General features: G+C 37.3%; 1 protein-coding gene and 1 long non-coding RNA gene across 3 annotated transcripts in view; one reads left to right on the top strand and one right to left on the bottom strand.

The window, feature by feature from the left end:
• Positions 1-19,764, bottom strand: part of LOC145987353 (uncharacterized) — a 28,485-nt gene extending 8,721 nt beyond the window's left edge. Inside the window, exons 1-3 of one of the 2 annotated variants that reach the window (XR_014441659.1) lie at positions 19,626-19,749; positions 17,797-17,882; positions 2,289-2,435 (exon numbers count right to left, since the gene is read on the bottom strand). The gene's annotated coding sequence lies outside the window, so the exon portion shown is untranslated. Of the gene's footprint in view, positions 1-2,288; positions 2,436-17,796; positions 17,883-19,625 lie in introns of both variants that reach the window. The other variant, XM_083121877.1, reaches the window with a different exon arrangement.
• LOC145986814 (uncharacterized) overlaps positions 1-22,745 on the top strand; it is a 268,487-nt gene that overhangs the window by 132,824 nt on the left and 112,918 nt on the right. The window lies entirely within an intron of this gene.

Here is a 22,745-nt window from a genome sequence, read left to right as displayed (position 1 = left end):
AAAAAAAAATCACTGATTTAAATCACTTTAAATAAATAATTTATGGAATGATGGACGTAAGGATTTTATAGAATTATTTGCTTGTAGTTTACGGTTATTGCAAGCATAAGAAAACAGTTTTTCGTTGTGACGTTTCAGGAGAACACACGCTCCCTTCATCAGACAAGAAAATAATTCTACAATGCAAGCATTGCGTACATACAATAAAAACTAGGATTTTATAGACATGAAAATCACTTTTGGTGAAAGTAGATTACTCACGTAATCATTTTATGGTGTTTATTAAGCTCTAAGAAAGGAAAAGAAACAATATATATATATATATATATATATATATATATATATATATATATACTGATTGGGTGAAGTTCATACGAAAGGAAATGTAACGTGTAAACTGTAAATACTTTCAAATTTCTCCGCATTTAAAATTCAATAATTTTTATACCCAAAAATATCAAACATTTTGTGTAGAAAAATATAGAAGATACTAATCATGTTAAACTGTAAATAATGTCATTGTCATTGCACTATAAATAAACATGGCAGCTAATATTTTGCAAACTATCATTAACTATTATTATGATGTATTTATACATATAATTTTTATTTGCTTAAATCAAGCTGTTCAAATATTTTAATGGGCTGTTTACTAAAAAAAACATTTAGGTATCTATATACTATAAAATGTCTTATTATGCTCTAAACAACATGATATCAATTTAAGACATTGAAACCTCTGTTTTAATAGGCAAAAATCTGTCTAAGGTTTCACAGAGCCAGAGCCTTGCCAGCCTGCTACGAGTAGATTGCTATCTTAAGATGTACTACTACATTGCCCAGATATTAAGGTTCGGATGAATGTAATTATATCAGCCTCGCACAATACAGGAGAGCGCTAACCATTTAGCTAACCGGTAACCTATATATATATATATATATATATATATATATATTAGATGATATTAATTGAATCATTGTTAAGTTAAGACTTTTACGATTACTTTTGATTATTGAAATCGTAATTCAAAATAATGAACGTTGTGATCCACAATAAACAATGATAAATAATTCTAACAATTGTTCTCGTGCAACCATCCAGTATAAATCGGTGTTAGCGTCCAACGTTTCGATCGCATACATTCCCCTCATGTAGAAGAGCAATGTACGAGGTCCGACAATTAAGTTCGCGAACTTGCCACTGTTTAGCGCTGAAGACAGCACTATACAAGTAGCTCTGTAAGATTTTGTAACCTTGGTATTTCAGTGTCTCACAGCAGTGTTCGCGTTGACACGTGGAGGATTTGTGCCAAGTGGCGTGCATTGTTGTTTGTTCTTGTGTGCACGCGCTGTCGTGAAAATTGCTGAACTGGAATTAGAGCAACTAATGCCATGAAGAAAACAGCGATGTACAATGGATTAAACTGTTTTCTGAGGGAAGGGAACAAGTGACTCATGAAGAAAGGGCAGGTGGCAAGTAACAAGCCGAACGGACGAAAACATTGCCGAAATTCGTCAAATTGTGTGTGCAAATCGGCGACTGACCATGATATCCATATCACACCAAGTGAGCACTGATAGGAAAACTGTGCGGAAAATTTTAACTGAAGACGTGAAAAAGTGAGACGCCAACGACCGGAACCTTTCGACAACAACTCGTGGCTCGTGCATTACGACAATGCATCTGGGCACATGGCACTGTCTGTACGGGAGTTTCTGACCAGGAAACAAATAACTTTGGTAGACCAACCGCCATACTCACCTGACCTTGCCCCCAATGACTACTTTCTTTACCCAAAGATCAAAAAAGTTTTGAAAGGAAGACATTTTGATGACATTGAGAACATTAAGGCTAATACGGGAACTCTGAAGGCATTCCAGAAACAGAGTTCCAAATTTGCTTCGAAGGGTGGAGTCGGTGTATAGCTTCGAAAATAATAGCTTTGAAGGTGACTACAGCGCTATTCAGCAATAAGGTATGTAGTATACTTTCTACCGGATCAAGAAAGTGTGCGGCGTTACCCCCACACACCCTATACGCCTTCATGGCGTGGTGCTATGCACAGGGGAACACTTTACCTTTTACCTTTACCTTTAGTATACTTTCTAGGATAAGTTCGCGAACTTAATTATCAGACCTCGTATGTGCTAGATAGAAACGTTGGTAGCTAACACCAATTTAACATGGCTCGTTACACGAGAAAATTATAAATAAGTGACCACCCTGCGTCAAACAGCCACTGTGTAGGAGCGATGCAATTTATGAAAACAAAAATACGTGCTCTTACCAGAATATAGGGGCGCATAGGATCCATCCCTTAGTTTAATCGAGCAGGCTCTCCTGGTGCAATACGTCACTTTGCCATCTGGTCCGCAGCCGCAAGGGTTGCAACCGTCGTCGAAACCTTTGTTAGGCGGACATCGAGGTGCAACAGCTGCAAAGCGAAACCTCGACGATGTAATTAAAAACACAGGGCTCAAATCTACCATTGTACAAAGTAAAAGTACAGATTCAGTACTTCTAGACTAAATAAAATTAACAACGTAAGTGGGATGCATATGTATTACCAAGCGAATTGTTCATTACCGTGTTTCTTCTCTTTACTTTACTCGGTGAGAGCTTCAATAATTCAAACAAAACGCCCAACAAGCAGCTGACTACCTCTTCATCATCATACGTGAAGCCCCATTCCTTAAAATACATAGGGTGCGAGAGAAAAAAGTAATGAAAATAATAATGAACAATTTGCCGTGCAATATTATTGCATCCCACTGTACCAACAATTGGAGCACCAATTTCCTTAACACTAGTAACGCATCAGTAATTGCCATCACTCTGCATACACCTTTTGCATAAAAACTCAATACAAAGTATAAAGTTGCACATGTGGCTGTGCACATTATTATTGCTCAGCTGACTTCATGTAAGTTACGAAATGACATCATGCGCATATTCATTGGTGACACGTGTGCTCCCCAAAATTTTATGAACAAAACTTTTAAGCCAGTCTCACACGGTGGTTAAGTAGGTACCCAGTTCCTTACCCACCTCCGCCACGAAACTACCATAAGATTTTTTACGTCTTCAGTTCGCGAAGGCAGCAAAAGGGGTCTCTCACGATCCTTAAAATCGCATCTTTAAACATGGCGACTGCTCGAACACGGTATACCAGTTCCCAGCTAATAACTGGTGAAGATTTGGGAAATAATGTTTTATCTTAAAGGAATAAGAGAATAACATTGGCACTGTTGAAAAATATAGTAAAAGTAACCCGTGACAGTGAATGTGATTATATAACATATGTTATTTCAAGTTGATATACCACTTTACGGACACACTAGCATAAAATTGCATTACCCGTGTACTAACAGTTGGGCTGAAAAGTTCGTAGGCTAACATAGTAAAAAATATTTTTTTGACAAAATTCGATTTTATTATTCAATATAGTTGCCTTTGAGGGCGATACAACGATTATAGCGGTCATACAATTTTTCGATGCCATTTTTATAGTACGATTTCTCTTTAGCCTCAAAATAGGCCTCAGTTTCGGCGATTACCTCTTCATCAGTGCTAAATTTCTTTCCAGCGAGCATTCTTTTAAGGTCTGCAAACAGGAAAAAGTCACTGGGGGCCAGATCTGGAGAATATGGTGGATGGGGAACAATTCGTAGTCTAATTCATATAATTTTGCCATCGTTTTCATTGATTTGTGACACGGTGCATTGTCTTGATGAAACAGCACTTTTTTCTTCTTCAAATGGGGCCGTTTTTTCGTGATTTTATCCTTTAAACGCTCCAACAACGCTATGTAATAATCGCTGTTGATGGTCTGGCCCTTTTTGAGGTAATCGATGAATATAATACCATGCACATCCCAGAATACTGATGCCATAACCTTGCCAGCCGACTGTTGCGTCTTTCCACGCTTTGGATTCGGTTCATCACGTGCAGTCCACTCGGCTGACTGTCGATTGGACTCTGGAGTGTAGTTATGGAGCCATGTTTCATCCATTGTAATATATCGACGGAAAAATTCGTGTTTATTACGGTTGAATATCGCTAAACATTGCTCCGAATCATCAAAACGTTGTTGCTTTTGATCGATTGTGAGCACGCGCGGCACCCATTTTGCACACAGCTTTCGCATGTTCAAATATTCATGCACAATATGTCAACACGTTCCTTTGATATTTTTAAAGTCTCAGCTATCTCGATCAACTTCGCTTTACGATCATTTAAAATTATTTTGTGGACTTTTTTGATGTTTTCGTCGGTAACAACCTCTTTGGGGCGTCCACTGCGTGCATCGTCTTCGATGCTCATTTCGCCTCGTTTAAATTTAGCAAACCACTTCTCAACGGTTGATTTTCCTGGTGCAGAGTCCGAATAATGTTTATCAAGCCAAGCCTTGGCTTCAACAGTATTTTTTTTCGCCAAAAAGCAATGCTTTATTAACACACGAAATTATTTTTTATCCATTTTTTCACAATAACAAAAGCTGCTTCACTCACAATGCTATATCTCACGAACTAATTATCCGGCAGCTGTGAAATTTATACACATATATTTTGAAGGTTAGTACTAAGTAAAAATCACATGGATTTAATTCTAGTAACGCCATCTATGAGTCAGCCTACGAACTTTTCAGCCCACCCGATACGATAGTAGTTGTATATTCTAATGAAACCCTTCTCGTACGGCTTTGAAATATATCCCCCGATACGAACTATCAATTAAATTACATAAACTTCACAACATTCAAAGTGCTAAAATTGTGGTGTTTACATTAAGTTACCATATTATATTTACATTTCATTGACACTTCTTTGCTCCTAAAATACTTATTGTGAAATTTACTTTGAAGTCCATAGTAGTGGTATTGACTGTACTATAAACCCGAGAAAGTATGAACTCTCCTCAAGCAGGTTTGGCTATACTTAAAACTAGCTCAACATGGCCATATGAGTTTTTTGCTCTAGTGTGAAACCCCGTATAATCCAAGATTTTTGTAAAAAAGCCCTCATGGATTCCATGAGAAAGTATGACCCCCTCAGATTGATGAGGCTACACTTATAAAAGGCACTTCTGTGAGATTGTTGTCCATAAATTTGTTAAAAATATGCCCCTCTTGTGGCCATACTTAAAACTAGGCCACCCACACACACACACACATATTTATTTCTGGTTTAAGTTCAATTGGATACCAGCTTCAATTTGTTTATCTAATATTAAAACAATGTAATTCTTCTAGAATTGCTCCGTGACCCGCTCATTTCTTACATCATAAACATATGATTTTTCACCTATAAGAATGACACTACAAATGGTGTCATCAGGTAAAGCCTCGTGAAATTCACAGATAATTTTAATGTTTGTTCTGTCATTCACCACAACTTGTTTTCTTTTCGAAGTGTTGATTACAAACATGGGTCTCCGTGCTTTGAATTCATCTGGAGTGTAATACATATCCGTATTGCCTGTAGTGACCCTCTTGAAAGCCGAAAAAGCCTCATATAATTTGAGGAAATCATCCTTGGAAATATCTAAATTGTAATTTTCTCTAGGAAAGACCTCATTTCTGCCATTTTTAAGATATATGTTCTTGATGTTGCAGTTATCAAATTTACTTGAATTTTTTTCCTGATTGTTGTGTCTCCCAGTTTGAAACAGTACCACCACAAAATCAGGCATGTCATATTGTATGCTGGAGAATGAATTTGTAGCATCAAACTCATAATATGTGCCAGATGCGGGCTTCTGTACACATTGATATGTATAAAATTGCAGAGGAATCTGTGGATTTTTTATTATATCAGCTTTGTATTTAAGAGCATAACTGGCTTCATATTCAACAACTGGGATTCTTAGCTCCATAGTCTGAATAATGCATTTGCCTGCATCAGGTAGGGTATTAGGCAGAGCTTCTCCTGTAGAGTTTATTGCACTGTACCTCATCAAAGCATTATTATCATTGGCAGCTCTTCTAAATGTAATTCTTAACCCACCCTTCCACATAATGTCTTTGTAATCTGAGAAGAATCCTGGCAACAGGCGCATAGGGAACAGCACTGTGTGGTTTTTAGATAATATTTTCTCACCAGCTTCAAATCCACCGATTCTGTAGTAAGAAGCCTCGGTTTTGGATAATTTTAATGTGGCCAAAGCTGTGGAGGTAATGCCGGGATAATCTATTCTGTTTATAACAACACCATGCTTTCTGATCCCAATTTCAGAGAACAGATGGGGCACAAAATTGTCTACCAATCTTATGTTTGAATTTGCCGGATAATCTGTTCCATCGAGCTTTACAACATCAAATTTGATGTATAGATCTGCTCTGTGGGGGTGTATAAAGCCGTCCCCTACATCAAGATCAACCTCTATTTCTGTGTTGGGTTGATTTAAATTTGCAAATGTCCTCCTGTTTTGGGGGAATGATTGTAGCTCATAACTCTCAATATTTTCCATTGTATGTATTTTTATTTAAATGTTAATCTCTATGATAGCAGTTTTTGTGGCTCCAGCAAAACCAACTAATTCTTCTTTTTCATTAGTGACCATCAATTCAATATAATCTATTGTGTTATGACACACAGGAAAATATAATGTTGGGGATGGATTGTAGATGATGGGCTCCATGAATTCGGAATTAGGTTTGAATGTTGCAATGATGCCGGTTTGTTTGTGAGTGCCTATGCCATTTGATTTGGTGATCATACCCTCGGCCACATTACAGTGAATATTCAGAGTCTCTATGGCTAAGAATTTGGGTATATTCATAGCAGTGTGTTTGATGCCCGCTTCAAGTTTTGTGTTGTTCTCAAAGCCTAACAGCTCTCCTATAGTACCCAGATCCACTGTTTCTGTGGCAGATACAATCTCTACTCTGTGAGTGACAGAATTTTGACTTAATACTATACCTCTGGGTAATTGAGCATTTAGAGTGGACAGATTATATTGCCCTGGAGTGATGACAATTTTTTGATCCCCTACTGCAATTGTGTTGTTGTGGTGCGTAATATTAGGTATCAGGTACATGCCGTAAAATGCCCTGAGAGCTATTGTTTTGGGATACACTATGTCATCATGCAATTTGAGTTTCAATATTGAATTTTGGCTGGTGAGATGGAATACCCCCATGATGTTTCAGATACCACAAGGCTTTTTGAAAATTTTCAATTGATGGTTTATTTATTTGAGACATATATCTAAGAACAGATAAACACAAATGTCCGCAATTAACATCTTTGAAGTTTTGAACACGGGCATTATTGTAATAAAGATTAGCTGATTTTAGATATTTTACTAAATTTTCAGGTGGAACACCTCCAAATGAATCAAACACAAATGCCTCATTGTTTAAATATTTAAGATAACAGATCCAGTGAGTGCCCTGATTTTTGTACTTATCCAAATTAACAATGCCACACTCTTTGTTGAGTGGTTGTTCCGGTAAAGAATCAGACATGTACACACCCCTAAAATTTTTGATGCCCAGTGGTTTGATTAAAGCTTCAATATCTTGGTTTGTAAGCGGCTCTTGTTTTTTTTAAACTTATTCATGGCTCTCTTAACACCTTTGCCTTTTTTCTCCATGGCCAGGTTATGGCGCCTCTGCTCATCTAATTCTGCCCTATTCTTCTTGGCATCTATTACTGTTTTTGCTATGGCGGCTGATCCCCCGGCCAAGCTCCCAACAGCCCCGAGAGCAGCTAAGATGGCCGGGATAGTAAATATGAAACCCCCCACATGTGATTTTTTTCTTGATTGCTGTAATTTTTTTAATTGGGGGGTACTAAGCAACAATTTCATACCATGCCCCTTTGCAAGACAAGAGCTTTTTTTCTTGCGCTGCTTTTTGGTCAAGAGACTATCAATAGTTTTAAGAGATTTAAGACCTGCATAAGGTATTTGATACATAACACCCTTTGCCTTCATCGTAGGTTTATTATATACATATTCACAACCCCCACCCCAGTTTTTGTTTGGTGCTCATAGCTATGGTGGTTCCCAATGCTGCTATTTTTTCACTTAAAGAAGCATCTTTGCTTACAAATCTACCAAATGCAGCCTCTTCTAATTTCTTGTCTGCAACATGTCTCTTGTCAAGATCAGTATGTGTGTTGTATGCTATGTCATGGTCTCTGCAAGCAGCATCTAGGGGATTAACACCAGGATCACCTCTGTTTAATCTATGGTCCAATTTTGTACCTGGACCACAATACTGATAGCCTGGAATATGTAGTTCAAATGGCAGCTTGTTTATAATGTCATTAACAAGCCCCCGACCCTCAGAAATATTCCAAAATTTAGGTGGTAAAGTATTAATAATTTTTATGAGATATCCAATCCCCTTAGTGTCATTCACTATAAAATTAGACAATTTTGTGCTTATCATGTCCATAATTCCAACCTTTTCATTGTAAAAATTGTGGTTCCCAGAATTTTCCTCCCCAGCTATCACCAATAACCTATCTACAAGTTTCCTGACATCATCAACCCACACAAATTCTTTAGGCAGGGTGTTGTATTGTTTGATTCCACTGCCAGTCTTGATCTGTGACCATATGGGCTTGATTAAATTATTGTATTTTGCCCCACTGCTAGACTTGACTCTTTTTTGTGTGGGATCATTGTTCTGGTATAGAGCATCTGATTTTATTAATATTTCTTTGTAATGTTCATAATCTTGATCTGTATAGCTGCCAGGCCTTTTCCTAGTCATCAGTTCCCACAATCCAGGTGTGCCGGGGTACTTAACAAAACCACCTCTTTCTCCGAGACGAGATTCAGAATATACAATTATATCATCCCCCATAAAAGTTACTCTGAAATTGCCAATTCTATGTATGATACTGCCATCAAGCTCTGTGTCAGCATATAAGCCAAAGACCTCATCTTTGTTGTCTTTAGGTGTGCTTAAATATTTTTGAGCAAGAAGACCCAATTCAATAGGATCCTGGGTAGCTACAATTCTTCGAGGAGCAACAGGACTAGGTGTATGAATACTGGAAAGTGGGGTGAATGGATAATCTAATATGTTCCTTGCAGCTACAGGTACAAGCTCTGTGATCAAATCTTGATTTTGCTCTGTAACAGTTTTGATATTCCTACCTAAATTATTAATAGCATCAATTACAGGCTGTTCTGTTTGTTTGTGTTTTTCATAAATTCCCCGGTTCTCTGATTTCCATCCCTTAAATCTTTTTACAAGATAATCTCTTAACTTAAGATCATCAATGACTGGTCGTTTCATGGTTGTTTATTTATATTTCAACGTCTAGAAAATCGTTGATTTTATTTCTGTATTTACCACTATTGGGTGTTCTTGTCATATCAATTGTGACAAACCCATAGCTGTCCTGGTTCCAGCACCTACTGCAAAACTTGGAAAAATCATTGTAGCTCAAGTCCCCACCTACATATTCGTCATGTATGTGTTTGAGGTTGGTATGATCTTGATGAAACACACATATAAAATTGCTGTTGTCTCGGATCAGCTGCTTCGGTATTTTAGAAAAAGTCTGTGCCAGGTAGAAGCAATCAATGTTTTTGTGTCGGCCCTGTGTAAAGAAATTTCTAACCTTGTTTTGATTATCCAGTATAATGTCATCAAACACAACAACAGAATTATCGAGACATTCATCAAGTGGCTTAACATCTGGTTCAAAAGTGGCTATATCCAATCCATCATATAGCTTCATGAGCTGCTGATATTTTAATTGTTCCAAGCTCTTAGAGAAGATATACAAGTGCCTGTTTTTCCAGTCTAACCAGTTGGGTGCCAATAAAAAATTATCAACCATTAGTGTAGTTTTACCACAAGCAGATGGCCCAACAATAAGACATCTAATATTATCAGGCAGCAACTTGCCATTTCTCTTATTCTGCTGTTCAGGTTCTGGCAGCCTCTTTATAACATCCCAAGTGCTCATATTATTATTTTGTCTGCATCGATCCAGCTGTTTTCCGGATGACCCAGCCATTTGACAAGTAACTTGTTGCCTTTTCTGCGGATGATTTTTTCTATGAGATATGTGTCAGGCTGCTTAGTTTTGCTGAGCTCTTGTTCATAGAACCTGCCTTTGAGAATTTCTCCTCGGTGGTCTTTTATTATATATGTGTTAAGGGTCCCGGGTTTAACTTGAACCACTGTAAATAATTCGGTGCTCCAGTTTCTTGTAAAGCCTCTTTTGAATAAGTGCTTATATTTGCTGATTCTTACTTGATCGCCCACCCTGTATTTGGCCTTTCTTGTTGTTGGCTGGTATCTAGGATAATAAACAGTCCTGATTAATTTTTGCTCATCAGATGAAGTTACTTCAGAGGGTTTTATGTTGATTGTGGAATGGACCGAGTTGTTATATTTATGTAGAAGTTCTGGAAGAATATTAATCCATTTATAATTACCTTGAAGTGTAAATTGTTTATACATAAGATTTTTTAAGGTTCTGTTGAATCTCTCTACAATTGAGGCCTTGAGATCACTGTAACTCGAATAATGTTTTATTGCCTGGCTTTTAATAAATTGTTGGAACACTGAATTATAAAATTCTTTGCCATTATCTGTTTGCAAATAGCGCGGTGATCTTCCTGAATGATTTCTAATTGAAGACTGGCATTGAGTGTGGTTTGTAAAGCTTGTAAATCACTTCTTAATTTCTTGACTCTGACATCAAGCATCAGAATCTCATCACTGTGATCTTCATGTCTTGTATGGCCAAATATATCATTAGGCATTTTCTTTTAGTGGTTATTTATTATTGAATATCTGATTCTTAATTCTATAAAAAAGGGTATAAGCTTGTCATAAGATCCAGGGACCTCAATATATAAGCAGTCACCAGCAGAAACAGTATATACAGTGCCAGAAACCATGTTTGAGTGCTTAATTCTATAAATATTTCTCCCTACTGAAATCTTGACATCACCCTCAGGGGTTGTAATAAATTGCAATTGACCACCTACAGGTAATTGGTAATGATTTAAATTATTGTTAAATATGTACAATATTTTGCCTGTTTCATCATCAACATCTGTAAGTATGCTGTTCAGATGAATAATTAACAAGCCACTCAGTTTAGACAGCATATCAGAAGAGGGTTGTGGGGTTGGTAGCTCCATAATAGCCTGTTTCTTGAACCCAAATAAGTTCATAGGCATGTTTATTTATTTCAAATCATGCTCTGTAATTGGGCATTGATCCCCATTTTTCAAATCACAATGCCCCCAAGGTAAAGTATGTATGCCACATGACAAGATGCATCTCTTATCATCATGTGGGTCCAGGGCCACTTTTCTTACAATATTTGAAGTCAGCAAGTGATCCACACTCTGAATTCTATTTTCTGATGTTCTAATTGAACTCTGGGATTTGAGGCAATTTTCATAATCTTCAAATTGGAGATCTTTTTCAACAGTTACTTTGCCAATACCCTTGGCCTTTTTGGCAACAGCGCCACTACATGTTTCAAAGGTGTACATCTTGGCACTTAACCCAGCAAATTTCACAATAACATCACCAAGTGTCTCATCTTTTAACTTGCCAGGCACCTTTTTGTTGTGGGGTTGAATTATTGTATGTTCACTGGTATCAAAGTATTGAAACAATTCAGGCTGTGACATATCTTGATAAACATCTTCTGTTTGAATATCAAGAATAAAACTATCCGTGTCCATGTACAATAATTTTACACGATCACCATAAAAAGGTTTCAGCACATCATAATACAATGTTAACATATGTAATTTGGACGATTCCAATATTGCAGCCCCTACATAAATAGGTTTATCAAATTTGATCTTTGTTTTCTTCATGTTGAAAAGTGCCATGTGCTCATCATAAATTCTTCTATAATTGAAGTTGGGCTTTGCAACCAATTTTTTGCTCCGGCTGGGGTCAGTAATTATTTTAACATCGGTATGTTTTCTGACATTTTCAATAGTTTTACCATACACTGAATTCACCATCAATTTAAACAAGCCCTTATCAAATTGGCTCTTTGCAGATGTTCGAAGCTCCGTATTTGTATCAATGTATGGTTTCAACCATTCTGAGTGCCTGAACCTTAAGACTTTTCCAACTTTGGTCACTTGAACACCATGTTTCATCAGGAACTGGAGGTTTTTGTAATATGTAACATATCCCTGTTTCGGCTCCAGAGTCATCATGAGCTTCTTCTGTTTAGAGCCAGGTGAGCACTGAACCTCGGAAATTGGGGGCAGATCAGAAAATTTATTGTGTAAATAATCTGGAATTATCAGATCAACCTCTAAGAAGAGGCCATATTCACTGTCATCAAAGTCCTGAAGATCCTCAATATTGAAATCTTCAACCCATTCAAGCCCTGCATATGGCAGTTTTTGCATCATGGCATGACCATAGAGGCTGTTTGCATCTACATAAAGTATAAAATTTGATGGCCGTGCTGGATCATAATCAGGCAGCATAATATGCTTGTTATTTGCTCTGGCATATCTCTGGGAACATTGCACCATCCCTCCTCTTATACCTTTCTCCATAAACAGATACATATCTTGATCGTGGATCAGATCCAATTGCATTTTAGTATTCAAAAACATTGCGGCCCATGCTAGGCCCGGGGCACTGTAAAAATACACTGGGTCCAGTTTATAATTTTGCATGGAAGATTTTCTGAATGCTTGCAATATATCAGCTAAGAGGGTGACATCAAGTTTCAAATATGCCATGTGATAATCACCAAATGTCTTGCATTTTAAATTGTTCCACATCAAGTGGGCATGGTGATAATCATCATCACTGATTCCAGATCCTCTGATTCTGCTGTAAAACGCTTCTTGTGGTGGCAGGGAACACTCATCAAATTTAGAAAAATCTGTAACATAGTCATATGGATATACACCCTTCCGCCTAATTAATTTCAGGTCCTGATTTGGAAACAATGCACGTGTGATTTTGAATTGATCATCAGATAATTGAGTGGCCAGTGTATCCAGGCTAGCAGATAAAAATCTGTAGGAATCAAGAAATCTTATGTAAATAGGAACACCATCAACTTTAATTATTTTGCTAGTAGATATATATTTTTCATCATTTTCAGCTAAAATATTTAAATTCTGCTTCTCAAACCCCTCGTACCTGATCAGATGATGGAAATCATAATTGGATGCTCCATGGCAAAATATGGGGACAAATCTTGGTCTCTTGATCTGAATATTACAGCTATTACACAGGGCCTGTTTATATCGACCATCTGTATGAGAATGGTGATGAACCTTGATATTTGTATCTGAAAATTCACAATCACATACCGGGCATTTTTCTGCATTGTTGAAATCCTCAATCTGTTTCTCTGTTAAAGGCAACATAGGCTTTGATTTTAATAAGATGTTAGATGCTATGTCACGGCACACATTTTCTATTCTATGTGCAAATATTTTGATGGCATTTGGTCCCTTGTATGAATATTCTTTAATAACAACACCATCCCGTATAACCATATAACAAAAGCTGGAAGGTTCATGTTGCTGGTACGGTGTAATTGAAGATTCTTCTGGATCTGGGCTACAGAATGCAAAAGGATTGAGGTTCGATTCAAAATCACAGACAATATATATTGGGTGTTCCAACAAGGCTTCATACTTTTTGAATTTGCAATTTTCACTTGGATTGGGCATCACCATATGAACAGGTTTATGGTTGCCACAGTATTTCAGATGCTCAATTAACTTGTTTTTTGCAATTTCTACACTCTCTTCACAAACACCATTCACCATTTTTCTACCATCAAATACAGTTAAGCATCTTCTGCACAACTTAAATATTTTTTTATATTTGTCTAGTTGTGTTCTCACTAAAGCTTCAAGATTATGTATCAGAGTATAATGATATGTGCCATCCCCTTCAATTAAGAGCAGATCAATCGGAATTGCAGATTCATCATCAAGTGTACTGATTCTGAGAGGTGCTATCAAGCAATTGCCAGTGGAACAAGTAAATACATTAATAGATAATTGTTTGCCATTAATATCCCGGGCCCTTTTTTCAAATTTGTCAATATTCTGAACAGACATTGGATATTCTAAACCCTCCATTGCATCATCAAAAAGATGTTCATGCTGTTTGTAATAACTTATTCTCTCAGGATGCCTTGAAACTAGAAACAAAGCAGCTAATATACACCACAAAAAGCATTTTTGGTCGGTATTTTCAATATTAACCACGGCTCTTTTGTTTTTGATATTAGCAGGTAATGGCAGATATGTAGAACCTTGTAATGGGCTGAATTCAGAAATATTAACATAGAGCTTGTGCGGGGATCCGCATAGGCTCCATCCAGACTCTTTTGCCGCAAATTCAGAGTGTTTCATATTCAATTGATCTATCAACCTGCTTATTATTTTGTCCGAATTTGTATTTGAGTATACCGGTACAGTTTCTGTTATGTGGGGCTGTGTAAATTTTGTAGCGTTTGGCTTCTTATATTGTACAAACAATTTAAGGGAGAGCTTATAAGAACCATTTTGTGCATTTAGAATTGCCTGGAGATCAGAATTTCTACTGTTCAAAAAATTCTTAATGCCACATCTTGGCTCTGATACAAACTTGTGATCCCTTAATTGGCCGTTAAAACTGCTACGGATAGGTTCATGGCGTGGCTGTTTTGCTGCTCTAGCAGTAACAGGTGCTTCGTGCTTTCTTTTCAGACCAGATGTTGATGACTGTGCAGAGCAAGTATTTTTATGTGTATATGTGAAATATTCCATGTTATATTTTCTATTGCATTTGGGGCATATTTTTGTGGGAGTTCTGCATTTGTCCGGGTTACAAATCTTTTGGTGCTTGGCCCAATTAGAACTGGATATATTTTTATTGCACTGATTACAATATTTTTGATTCGGCATTTTTGTTGTTGTTTATTATATACAATTTCCTGGGATTCAAATCAAAATTCTATGCTGGATAAAAATATCAGTTGGGTTCAGCACTGTGCTTTGTGTGTGTGTATGTGTGTATGTGTATATACACTTAATATTTTTGGCTTTGGTATTTATATACAATTTCCTGGGGTTCAAATCAAAACTCTATACTGGATCAGTTGAGTTCAGTGCAGACAAAAAAACTGCATAGCTCTATGTCAATTAGTTCTTGAGTTTTGTATTTAGGAACCACTTTGGCCCCCCTGCCAAAAATTGGCTTTTATTGCATCAGTGTATATTGTCTCTATGACCTTACTTGGGTTATTCCGCCAAATTATATGCTTCAAGTCTCCTATACTTTGGTGGAGCCTGTTCAGGTTCTGCCCCCCACTTGATGCACAACATGATGCAATAGAAGTGGACCGGGAAGTAAATATGTATGGATGTGGGTAGGTGGGTATGGGTGGGTAGGTTGGGGGTGCATTCAGAAACATGAGCTCTTCTCTAACATTTTTGCCGAAGTACTTTCTTCTGAGTGTATCCCGTTTTTCTGCTGAGCGTACATGCAATCCATACCGCAGCGCCATGCCTCAGCGCCGGGGAAGCGGAATTGTCTGGAACTAATCGATCAGAATAAAACTGCCGGAGCTCTAATAAGACTCAATACAGGCAAATAGGACTGTGCACCGTGCAATAGAACTGTGCACCGTGCGGAAAGTATCGATCCCACCGCTTTGGGGCCGTCATGCGCACATATTGTTCAAGTATTGATCTTATACCCTCTCGGTGCTTGATTTTATATACGAACAGATTACAACAAATAAACTGAATGTAACAAATGCAAAATATCCCAGTTTCAATTCAATCCATTTATCTGAATCGAAGAAACCAACAATTCACATATCCCCATATCATTGTATGCTTGCCCTATTGGTACCTCTTTTGCTGTTGAGCAATTTTCTTGAAGAGGCAATTTTATTGAAAAAACCTAATAGAACAAGATACAGCGGTATGAGAAATATGTGAATTAAAGATATTTTAGTAATATACGACGTCTTAAGAAAGGAATATTCAGCTCCAAAGTACTTTGTCTAATGCTTGATACCATTTCCCTATTACTGGCAAAAGAAGTTAAAAATATTGACATAATGAAAAAAATTGACTTGTTCCCAAGTGTTCACCGAGTTCAGGCATTTGCACATAGATGGCTCTGTTGTTGTTGCTTATTTTTTTGGAATATCTCTAAAACAGGCAAATTTTGTTTACTGTTTTCTACAATTGGCAGTACTGACATGTATTAGACACCATTTGTAGTGTCATTCTTATAGGTGAAAAATCATATGTTTATGAGGTAAGAAATGAGAGAGTCACGGAGCAATTCTAGAAGAATTACATTGTTTTAATATTAGATAAACAAATTGAAGCTGGTATCCAATTGAACTTAAACCAGAAATAAATATGTATGGGTGTGTGTATGTGTGTATGTGTGTGTGTATATGTGTGTGTGGCTTAGTTTTAAGTGTGGCCACAAGAGGGGCATATTTTTAACAATTTTATAGACAACAATCTCTCAGAAGTGCCTTTTGTAAGTATAGACAAATCAATCTGAGGGGCTTCATACTTTCTGAAAAATTCCCGAGGGCATTTTTTACAAAAATCTGGGATTAGAGAAAGTTCCACACTTGAGCAAAAAGCTCATTTGGGCATGTTGAGCTAGTTTTAAGTATAGCAAAGCTGCTGGAGGGGGGGTTCATACTTTCGTGGGTTTATCCCACCACAAATACAACTACTGTCCATGAAGAACAAATTACAATTCATAACTTATATATCATTACAACACCAGCAGATTTATTTACTGTGGTGCTACACAGCACAGTATATTTGTTACAGTCAACAAAACAGAGAGTACATATCACAGACTAGGGTACATACATACGTTTGTGGCTGTTCAGTGTTTAATTTTTACTTCAAAATAGTATTCGCGTCGGTTGTGAAAGTAAATTAACAGTATCACAGTAGGAAACATACGAACTATTTACTTAAAACAATAATAATTAGTAGACTCTTCACTCAACAAATAAAACATTCGCCCCAATCATTTATGTAGTTGTATTGGTCGAATCTTTTTCCTTCTTTAAGCTGCCTTGAATAAACAGTCCAACATCTATTGTCTTTCTTCTTCTTCCTACTTCAGCTAGCTACTGTGCTTCTCAATTCTGATTGGTAGTTCTATGGTATTAACGATGGAATTAGAAACGGTTTCTAATTCTGTCGGGAACTGAATGATAGAGAGCTCTCACACGATCGTTAAGAAACGAAGCTAGAAGTCGATGACGAAGTGAGGACGTACTTATCTGCCGTGTGAGACTGGCTTAACAGTGGCCTCGTCCTACCTTTAACGTAACAGAAATACCACAATATCTGTTGAGGGCTAGTCTGTTTTGTGATTATCCACACTTATAGAACGTTATAGGTGAATTACAAAGTTTTTTTTAATAAAGTTGAGTATATCTCCCAGAAATTGACAACTCCCTTAAACTCCAGTAATTTCGACAATGACAACAAAATATCAAACTCAATTTCTTTATTGTGGTATCTTTTTTACGTAATATTAGTGTACTGAAAGTGAAATTATTATTAAAACTAAACATTCGTCTTATATCGAACTGAAGGAACACATCGCAAAAACAACATGTTGTAAGCGAGAATTTCAGATTTCAACAACTGCACAAGCACAATACAATTGCCACTAGAAAGTAGCTGCTGTAGATGGAACTTCATGCTTGTATCTGATACCACATTTCAGTGAAGTATTAATGAAGTGCCAATTATAGTAAAAAAAATAGTACACAGTAAATTGAAATACTTCAAACGTTTAGCTCAGAAAGACTTACAACCGGGAATTTCCAAATAGAAAACAAGCAAGACGAGTGAAAGTAATCCAAGAAAAATCTTCATATTCAGTCAGTCTTGAAGCCCTCTGCAATAAGAGTAAACAAAGTGTAATTATGTATCAGGGTTTCCGCCTGGTATGTCTGTAGATTTCGCCAAATGTGCTAAAGGCAAATATTTCGAAAATCATCTGAAAGTCCCGGCCTCGTCTCAAGTTTTACAAGCCCGTCTCGATCTCGGCACATTTCCTGGTTTTCTCTGAATGTTAGTGATTATGGTTCTACAATGTCAAATATTGATTGACATTACCCCTTGTCTAGTCCTTTAAATTACAGTATTCTTTATGTGTTAGAATAAGTATAGGTTAAAGCCATACTAGACAATGAATAATATCCATTTAACATTGCATGTTAATTCAATAGTTTTGTGGCTAATGTGACAAATACAGAGCATTCCCTGACATTCGCTACGAGACTCGGCGGCAAGCGGCGCGGCATCAGCGATTGTCTTTCCGGGTGAACGGGGTCCGCAACAGTCTCACGCTACAGTCTGTTTTTTTCGCTCTCCCTGCCTTCGCTCTCTTTCCCTTCCTGTTGACGTTGCAGACTGACGCCAGTATAATCCTCCCTCGGAAGTTTTGTTGAGTTGTGTCGTGTCCGTGTGTTGAAGCTTGTGGCTTAATATGGCACCACAAAACTTTACATTACAACAAAGGATTTATCTTGTCGAGTGTTACTTCGGAAAAAGGAATTGTGGAAAAGTGCGACGACGTTTTGAAACGAAATTTCCTGGTGTTCTCGTTCCACATAGGACCACTATATTAAATCTCGTAAAAAGGTTTAGAGTAACAGAGTCAGTTCTGAATAAAAGTGGAAAGAAAAACCCACGTGTACTTACTGAGGAAAAACTGGATGAGATAAGACAAAGGTTAGAACAGTCTCCTCGGAAATCTATCCGCCGCCTCTCACAAGAAACGGGTGTTTCAAAAACCACAGCATTTAGAGCCGCTAAAATTCTTAAATTTAAGCCCTACAGAGTGACAATAGTGCATGAATTACAGCCTAGATATAATTCGAGTCGTGTGAATTTTTGTAACTGGGTTTTACAAAGTGTTGCCGATGGCGTGTAAATGCCAATTTTCTTCGGAGATGCCAGGAATGTGTTGGAGCAGAGGGACATCATTTTCAACACCTTCTGTAGTCAAGGTTAGTACACAATATGAAAACTGTAATTTTAATAGCCAACTCTAGCGACTGTCGCCGGTCCGCTTGCCTCAGAGTCTCGTAGCGAATGTCAGGGAATGCTCTGTACTATTTTCAAGTTCTTATTGTAGTTTCTTGTATGTACGTATTGCTTACATTCTAGAATTATTTCTAGAAAACGTCACAACAAAAAGCTGTGTTTTTGTGGTTGTAATAACCGTAGACTATTAGAAATAATTCTTATTTTAGTGGTGAACCTACCTGAACACTCTCATTAAGCAATATACTATTTTGGACACATGTGGATAATTTAAGAAATGATGCAACGCATTAAATATTAACTGTAAAATGGCAATATACTGGCAAACATCTTTACCTCAACTTCCGTAATGTAAACTTTCTTCTTATTTCACGATTTAATGTGTATTGAATAATTGTCTCGCACAGAAAATTTCCCTAAGCAATGGGGCTTGCACAAATGTTACAATGTTGAATTGTGATTAATCTTACAATGTGGATTCATGAACGTTCACGTCTTAAAGCAACAAAATTACATAACAGCAAATTTTAGGAAAATTCTGATCGTGAATATTGTTACATAAGTATGTAAAGTTAAAATAAAATCTTACCTTGTTCTCCACCTGCCTTAAAGCAAGTTTTCCAAAACTGAGATCATCGACAGAAAAATGTATTTATACTGGGTCTTCTTTTCTCCAGTTAAATTGCAATTGTCTTTGGTCTCGAAATAGAGTGATGAGATATTGTGCAATTGTAACGCCGTAGGGATGCAGTCATTGTCCCTTTACTGCACGGACGATACAGTAAATGTTAAATCGGTGGTGTGACTTTAACCATGAAAATTCGACTATCTTTTATTGGATTACATTGGCCGGTCTTTTGTTTTGAGATTCGTTTTCAGCCGTTTGGTTATTTTCTGGTTATAAAGACAAATTTATCGTGAAGCATTATTTTGCAAAACAGTACACGAGTTCTAGTGAATGTTTTAGGGTACACATATGCACAGATACAGGGTGGGCACAAAGTCGCTTTCCGCAATAAATGAAGAAATATATATATTTGGAGAAGCGACTTTGTGTGCACCTTGTATATTAGGGATTTAATAAATCGATATCAACTATTATACATGTACAGTGGGATCCATAAGTATTACCTACCAAGCAAATTGTCCATCATCACGTTCACTTCCTTTGTTTCGTGCAATGAGAGCCTCAAGAACTGATACAAAATACCAAACAATCTGAACCAGTATACATAAAAATACAGCCCTTAAGAAAGCGTAGGATGAAGATGAAGGCCAACGAAAATAGTCGTGGACAATTTGCTGAGCAATACTTATGGGTCACGCTGTACGTCTAACAAGCATCATATTTGTTTCGGTGTCCCTGATGACGTAATGGTAACGTCGTTGACTTGTAATCAATGAGTCCCAGGCTCGATACCCGTGGAAGCACATAGTTCTTCTGATTTAACTTTAGGTCCAATCCAGGTTAACCCATGTGTAAATAAACTGGATTTTATAAAAAGAAAATTCAAGTCAATGCCCTGTTTCTTTCTCTGGTGATGTTTGAACTCGGTGCTTTTTCTAAGTCAAATAATGATATCTAATATAAGGAACACAGTTTTACAATATTTAGTGACAGCCGTAGCAACATCCTCCTTCCGCCTATCCCCACAATGCGGGCAAACTCCAGAAATTCGAATACGTGTTATTGTATCCTCATGCTAGGTAGCTCTTGTGCCACTTTTGACAAATCGACACAATGAGGATGAAAGATGATTATGTATAATTGATGAAGGGACAGTCATAAAGGCAAACTCATGTCCAGTCCAAAAGTCGAAAGTAGTAATTTCGAAATCCGGATCTCAATTGGACTTCTCCGTGCTCTCGATCACCGGGAGTTTTTCAGAAATTCATTGCATGTATGAAAAATTCGTTTTTTTTAAATGCATTTTAAGTTTGCTTGAATTCACTTGTGTGTGCAGTGAAATATAATTTTGCTAATTTGCTCTTGAAATATTTAAAGATAGATTCTTGTATTATTAGGAATACATTCACAGAAGCATCGCAACGAGAAAGTAAGTGGCGAACCACAGAGGTTTGGAATTGTCACCCAAACACTTTTCACTTCACACTGTTGATGGACGGATCGACTAAAGTGCGTTCACCTCCTTTCCTGTCGTCACTATACATAATGCATTATTTAATTTTCGATTATTTTTCAAGGTTGCACGAAATCCTACGCTACGTTATTCCCTATCAGTAATAGTAGTAGTAATATGAAATCAATGTTGAAAAGTTAAAAAAGTTGATTTCTAAATTTGAAATTAATAGAAAGGATTAGTAATAGTAATTTAAGAAGAATATATATATATATATATATATATATATATATATATATATATAAATCTGTGTGTGTATGTGTACAGTGAAACGGCAAACATAATAGTAGGCAAATTGCCCATGGCTATTTTCGATTACGGCCCGATTCGCCTTATCCCGTTTCACCTCCCCCAATACTATTTCGCGTGATTTATGTGACACTAACTTTCTAAGGCGAAACAGGACATCCCATTTCACCTTAATCATAACCTAACCTAAAAATTTGTTATTAAAAATGTCAGGATAAATACAGAGCATTTACCTGACATCCGCTACGAGACTCGGTGGCAAGCGGCCCGACGTCAGCGCTAGTCTTTCCCGGCGAACAGGGTCCGCGACAGTCGGTAGAGTCGACTATTAAAATTACAGTTTTCATTTTGTGTACTAACCTTAACTACAGAAGGTGTTGAAAATGATGTCCCTGTGCTGCAACACATTCCTGGCATCTCCGAAGGAAATTGGCATTTACACGTGCAAGTTCGTCTACTGTAATTCTCCCGATTTCTCGTATATTACTGTCTTTTAACTCACGGATGGAGTGCGGATTGTCTTTGTATACTTTATTTTTTAGATTTCCCCATAAATAAAAATCGCAGGCTGACAAATCGGGGGACCTAGTGGGTTTTTGAGAGGCGGCGGATAGATTTCCGAGGAGACTGTTCTAACCTTTGTCTTATCTCATCGAGTTTTCCCTCAGTAAGTACACATGGGTTTTTCTTTCCACTTTTATTTAGAACTGACTCTGTTACTCTAAACCTTTTTACGAGGTAATATAGTGGTCCTATGTGGAACGGGAACACCAGAAAATTTCGTTGCAAAACGTCGTCGCACTTCTCCACAATTCCTCTTTCCGAAGTAACACTCGACAAGATAAATCCTTTGTTGTAATGTAAAGTTTTGTGGTGCCATATTAAGCCACAAGCTTCAACACACGGACACGACACAACACAACTTCCGAGGGAGGATTATACTGGCGTCAGTCTGCAACGTCAACAGAAAGGGAAAGAGAGCGAAGGCAGGGAGAGCGAAAACAACAACAACAGACTGTAGCGTGCGACTGTTGCGGACCCCGTTCATCGGGAAAGACAATCACTGACGCCAGGCTGCTTGCCGCCGAGTCTCGTAGCGAATGTCAAGGAATTCTCTGCAGTACCAAAATTAATAATACAGTTAATATAAATCCGTTTACATAATAAAAAAGTATATATATGAATGTAGCATGGTGTTTTTATTACATTAATAATATAATGACCTTCATTTCGATAATATTCCCTGGTGGGAAACTTTTTTGTGTATAAGGCGAAATGGGATGTCCCGTTTCTCCTTAGAAAGTTCGTGTCACATAAAT

The sequence above is a fragment of the Lepisma saccharinum genome, chromosome 4 (genome assembly GCF_977018435.1).
Source record: "Lepisma saccharinum chromosome 4, izLepSacc3.1, whole genome shotgun sequence".
In the NCBI taxonomy this organism is placed as follows: domain Eukaryota; kingdom Metazoa; phylum Arthropoda; class Insecta; order Zygentoma; family Lepismatidae; genus Lepisma; species Lepisma saccharinum.
This window is presented reverse-complemented; position numbering and strand designations above follow the sequence as displayed.